The following is a 6,000-nucleotide window of genomic DNA, read 5'->3' as shown; positions in this document are numbered from 1 at the left end:
ATGTTGGGTGTCAGGACATGTTGGCTCAGTCCACTGACCAGCTGTGTGTACTGGGCAGAGTCATCTTTCACAGACTTTAGTTTTCTCACCTAAATACTGGGGCAATAAGATGGTGATTTCTCCCCAAGGAAGTGGAGACCCTGTTGGAAAGAGGACTCTAGGGTGAGAATGATGATGGCCCTTGGGACTAGGAGAGGGAGGACTTCCTCTGGGGTCTTGGGAACTGGACTTGGAGGTTTGGAAAGGGCAGGGAACAGCTACTGTGATGGTGATGAGTCAATCCTGGGCAGGTGGAGGGGAGGGTCACAGCATAACTGGACTGCCACTTTATTTTTGCTGGCAGTTGCAGTGAGAAACAGCCTCCAGATTCAAGGTGATGCCAAGACCCCTTAGAGCTTCTTCTCCAGAGCTGTGGGGAGAACTAGCACAAGCTGACCAGAACCTGTGTGTGGTTAAGTTCAAGGAGCTCAGTCTCTAAAACACCAGCATTATGGGAGCTCAGGCTGGCCCTAGGCTTATCATAACCCTGCAGAGAAAGGAGTCTTCCTTTCATTCCTGAGCCCTGAGAAATCCCTGTCGCCTGAGAGGCAGGCTTCAGGGGCCTCGGAGCCTCCTGAGTGGGTAGGCCTTGCGCTGCTAGGCTGCCTGCTTTCTCAGGAGCAGCCACATGAAGAACAGCCCTCGGAAGCACTCAGGGGTCTCGAGGTTCACTCTTGGGAGGACAGTCTTTTATTTTTTATTTTAAAAATGTATTATTTTTATTGAGGTATAATTGACAAATCATGGGAGGACACTCTTAATAAGTAGTATGTTAGGAACTAACATAACTAACTGCTTATAAGCTTTATTGAGGTATAATTGACAAATCATAGGAGGACATTCTTAATAAGTAGTATGTTAGGAACTTGGAATCACTTATTTGGACCTTAAAAAAATAGTCCTTTCTTTTCATTTAAGCTGGTAAAGCAAGACGTCTGGTTATTTGAGAGAAACTAGACTCTGTCTTACTTCTTTTGAACTGCTATAACCAAATACTACTGACTAGGGCTTATAAACGACAGAAATACATTTCTCGGTTCTGGAGGCTGAAAAATCCAAGGTCAGGGTGCCAGTGTGGTTGAGTTCTGGTGAAGGTCCTCTTCTATGTCGCAGACCACCTTGGGTCCTTGGGTCCTCACATGGTGCATGGTGGAAGGGGCGGGGGAGCTCTGTGGGGTCTCTTTCATTAGAGCACTAATTCCACTTGTGAGGGCTCCACCCTCAGGACCAAAGACCAGCCTCCTAATATCATCTCGTTGGGCATTAAGATTTCAACATATGAGCTTTGGAGTCACGAACATTCAGACCATGACATAGACTGTGATGATCTCTGCGGGCCTGTCAGCAATAATGGTCCAGGATTCTGTGAGCTGTCCTGATCCCTTCCTTAACTGAACAATAGCCAACATTATTGAGCACTTAAGATAGTGCGCTGAGCATTGTGCAAAGCATTATTGTGTCTTGTACAACGTTGCTGAACAGTAGGGGCTATACTTCTCCCCACTTTGCACCGAGGAGCCTGAGTCCCAGAAAACTAAAGTAGCTCACACAGAATTACAGAACTTGTAAAAGGCAGAGCCAGGAGTCAAACCTGGCCTGAAACTTGACTTCAGAACCCCAGATTTGCAGCCTAGAGCCCCACTCCGGGCTGTTTCTCCAGGTTCAGCCCCACTGGAGCACCTCAACTCCAGTGATAGTCAGGAACTCACCTGTGCCTGTGGAGCAGAGAGACCCTTCCCCAAGTGTGAGGACCGGGGACGGGTAAAAGGTCAGCTCAAAGCCAGGGACACCCCTGGGAGTGGCTTGGAGTTCAACAGTGCACCATCTTGGCAGAATCAATGTGTGGCGGAAAGTTTTAAAAAATTCTTTTTATGTTCTATTTCTGTTGAAACATAACACAGTTAGACAATATGAACATGAGTTTTGTTCAAATGATTTGAAAAAAATGCTGCTGACCAAGATGAGAAATCAGCAAGCAAAGCCCTGTGCTTGTTCAGGAACTCTAAAAGGGAAAGAATAAAACCTTTTTTTTTTTTTTTTAAGGCAGCAGAAAAATCTCAAACTGTGACTGGGAAATCGAAGAGAGGAAAGGGGTTGTGGCATGTCCTTTCTCACAAGCTGGAAAGATGGAAGGGTGGGTGGCCAGAGGGCTCTCACAGATCACCAAGGTTACCCCTTCTAAATCCCTTGCCTCAGATTCTGAGAGGCTCTCCCAGTTGAAGAGCAACCTTTAGCTTTGATCACCACTAGGGATGTACTTGTTCAGGGGGCAGAGGCAGCAGAGCAGGCAGAAAATCAAGGAGAATCAGTGAAGTGCGGATGAGTTAGGAACACAGATTTCCCCCTGAGGAATTATATTGATGAAATCTAGGCTAGAAAGGTCCAAGTTCAAAGGTCTGTTTACTTTATTATCTTTTTACCCCGAGCAATGTGCCTGTTGGGTTAATGTTTATTTTATTGAAAAATCTAGTTTTAGGCATATCACTAGGTGTCAGTGTTACTTTTATGGGGAAAAAAATTGCAGAGTTGTCGTTAATTTCAGATGTCAAGCTAGAGGTTCCCCCTAGGCCCGTTGGCTCTACTGCCACCTGGCGGTAGATTCCTCTAGAGCAGGGCTGGCCGTTTGGGTTGCAGGCCAACACCCAAGTCCAGTGTTGGAATATTGGCTCCACTCACTCTGAGCAGGGTGAACAGTTAAACAGAGTTCTTCTCTCAGAATTCTAATTTCCACATCTTAAAATGGAGACCATAATACATACTTTTGGGGGTTGTGATGATCCAATGAGTTAACATATATATAGTGTCTAGTGCATAGTAAATGTTTAATAAACTGTAACTATGAATCTTATTGGAAAAGAACTCGATATCCCCATAGGGTTCTGTTCTCATCATTTCCATCTTGACTCAAGTGAAGCTACAGAAAATATGGCCCCCACATCAGTGGCTGTCACTGCGAAATCAGAGGTTGAGAGATATTGGCAGGGTGGGAGGGATGGGCCAAATCTAACAGGTGAAATTTAACAGAGATAACATAAGTTCTAAATTACATATATCATCCACCAAGTACACAAATATAAGGATGTCTGGTTGATAAAAGAGACCAAGCCAAAAACACTGAGGGATTTTAGGAACAGATAACTCAAGATGAACCAGTTGGGTGACTATACACAGAAAATTCTCACGTGATCAACAGCCAGGAAGGAGCAACATATATTACAAGCTGTTAAAATGTTCAAATACCCTGACCTCATAATTCCACTAGGACTCTACCCAGAGGAAGTAATCAGAAATAATTGTATACAAAGATGCTCATTACAGTGCAATTTATAAAAGTGAAAAATTAGAAACAGTAAATGTCTAATAATAGAGAACAAGTTAATTAAAGTGCAACCTGTCCACATGCAGTCCTTAAAATTTTTCAGTTTGTCATTACATATAATTTTAAAATGCTCATATGTAAGTTGGGGGGTGGTGAGAATCAGAGTATAATTAAAAATAGAGCATCATAACATATTGATTAAAGTTTCAATTAAATAAAAACATAAAAATTAAAAGCCTGCATGCACCCAATAAGACAACTTCAAATTGCACAATGCATTAACAGACAAAACTATAAGGAGAAACTGTAAGTCCAACATTAAAATAGGAGATTTTAATGCACCTCTCTCAGTCATTGATAGATCAAGGATATTAAAAAAAAAATCAACAAAGAAAAAGGCTTAAATCCCATAGAAGCTGGATATAATGGCACTGCATGGTACACTGCACCTACAGCTGAAGAAGACATGTTCTTTTCAAATACACATGAGACATTTATAAAACTTGACCCCACACCATAGAAACCAGCAATTTCAGTCCCTGTAGCTAATTCTAAGACAGGGTAGGAACAGAAGTTTTTGGGAGCCAGAGGCTCTTTGATTCAACGTTCAGGGAAGATTTCCCAGAGACGTATGGCTGAGATGAGTTTATGAGCACAGTTTTTCAGACAAAGGAGATGGGTCTGGAGAAGCAGCAGGTCCAAGGTCACAAAAGCAAGTGATTTCAGGGAACTGCAAAGAGCATCCCAGATTTGGCATCCCTTGTTCTCCATGATACCAAGTTCTCTAAGCTTGCTTCCAGGCGTTGGCCTTGTCATGAATATCCAGTTGCCGCATCAAAAGCTATGTTTCAGTTTCCATCTCTAATAGGAGATGGGGGTCTTCAGTTACCTCCAAGCTGGGGCATGTCCCCCAGAAAGGAACATGAGCTGGGCCTGAAAAGGAGCTGACTGGAGCTCAGGTGTCATGCAGGTTTGGTGAGCTCACTGTGGGAATGTCTCAGGACTCCCAAGGCTCTGCCAACAGCTAAAAAACCCTCTGCCCATCCCCCAAGGGTACCCCTAAAGAACTCTGGGGGCCTCCCTGCAGGCTAGGCCAAGCAAAGTGGGATCCAAGACTCCCAGACCTGGTCCAGCCTACTCTGTGTAACCCAGCTTTCTGGAGCTCAGGCCACCTGTTAAAACACAAGTATCACTGGCTTCCTGCTCACCTCGCCAAGGTGTCATATACACAGGCTCATGTTTAAGAGGGAACTCTAGAGTGTTTGCAACATAACATTTCAAAGTCCCTGCATGGATAAAGTTTCAATTAAATAAAAATATAAAAATTAAAAGCCTGAATGCACCTAATAAGATAGCTTCAAATTGTACAATGCATTAATTGACAAAACTATAAGGAGAAACTAGCAAGCGTTTATCCCAAACCTTCATTTCAGCAATTGCTTTCCTGTGTCCTGCCCACTCTCAATATACCCTCTGCCTTGGTGTCTCATTTTATCTCCCTTTCAGTCCCCCTCCCTGTCTACTGAGCAGGTGATGAGATGTGATAGAGAGGCTTAGGCAAACCACGCAGGCCCGTTAGCTCAGGAAACAAATATGGAGAGAGAATACCAAAGGGAAGAACTCTGTCCAAAAGTTGGGGCTCTGCACTCACTGGCTGTGTGACTGTAAGCAAGTCACTTGTCTGCTCTGGTCCTGCTTCTTCATTCTTAAATAAGGAGAAATTATCTCTAAGTTCATTTCTAGCTAAAGATTCTGGGATCCTATCATGGAAAGAACTGAGTATATTTCAAGGATCAATCAAGCAAGTTATTAATCAGAGAACATAGTCTTTCCCACTGACTTTCCAGAGCTGCTCTGAGGCAGAAGGAAGCAGAGATGGAAATCACTGGCCTTTGCTGAGCCATGGACCAGGAACTAGACCTCACAAGATTCTGCCACCAGGACTTTAACAATAAGGCCAGTGTTTCTCACTATCCCCACCTAACGAACACAACACAAGGGTGTTTCTAGCAGGCTTGACCAACATTTTTGTAAGACCTAATGAGAAGCCAATCTTCTGTATGTGTGTGTGTGTGTGTGTGTGAGAGAGAGAGAGAGAGAGAGAATCTCTATAGATCTACCTATATATATAGATATAGAGAAAATCATGATCTTTGGCTTGCAGATGGGAGCTGAGTGGTGCCTAAACAACAGCAGTGAGCAGTCTACCTGTATCCTGCTTATGTGGGCTAACCTCTGGAGGGTCATACTTAATTCTGAATACTAAGTTTTGAGAAGGATCCTTCAAACCAGAGTCTTCCAGGTAATATCAGCTCAGGTAGCATAGGGTCTGGAAAGGATGTGAGGGATGGTTGAGAGACTTGGGCATTCAGAACCTGGATAAGAGCAGACAGGGGAGGAATGTATAATGGCATGCAAAAAGACAATGGGTATGTAAATTAGGATGGAAACAGAGTTGAGCTTTTACCAAAATGTAGTAGAAGAAAGAAAGATTAGTTACAATGGTCATGCCCATATCCACACATACAGTTTCATTCCTGGGTCTCCTTTCATTCAGCCTACTCCCCTCAATGACTTTGTTCATTCTATTCCCAGGGTTCACTTTCCATCTACCCGCTAATGTCTCCTGGACCCATCTTCAG

Source organism: Pteropus vampyrus, unplaced genomic scaffold (assembly GCF_000151845.1).
Source record: "Pteropus vampyrus isolate Shadow unplaced genomic scaffold, Pvam_2.0 Scaffold1, whole genome shotgun sequence".
NCBI lineage: Eukaryota > Metazoa > Chordata > Mammalia > Chiroptera > Pteropodidae > Pteropus > Pteropus vampyrus.
This window is presented reverse-complemented; position numbering follows the sequence as displayed.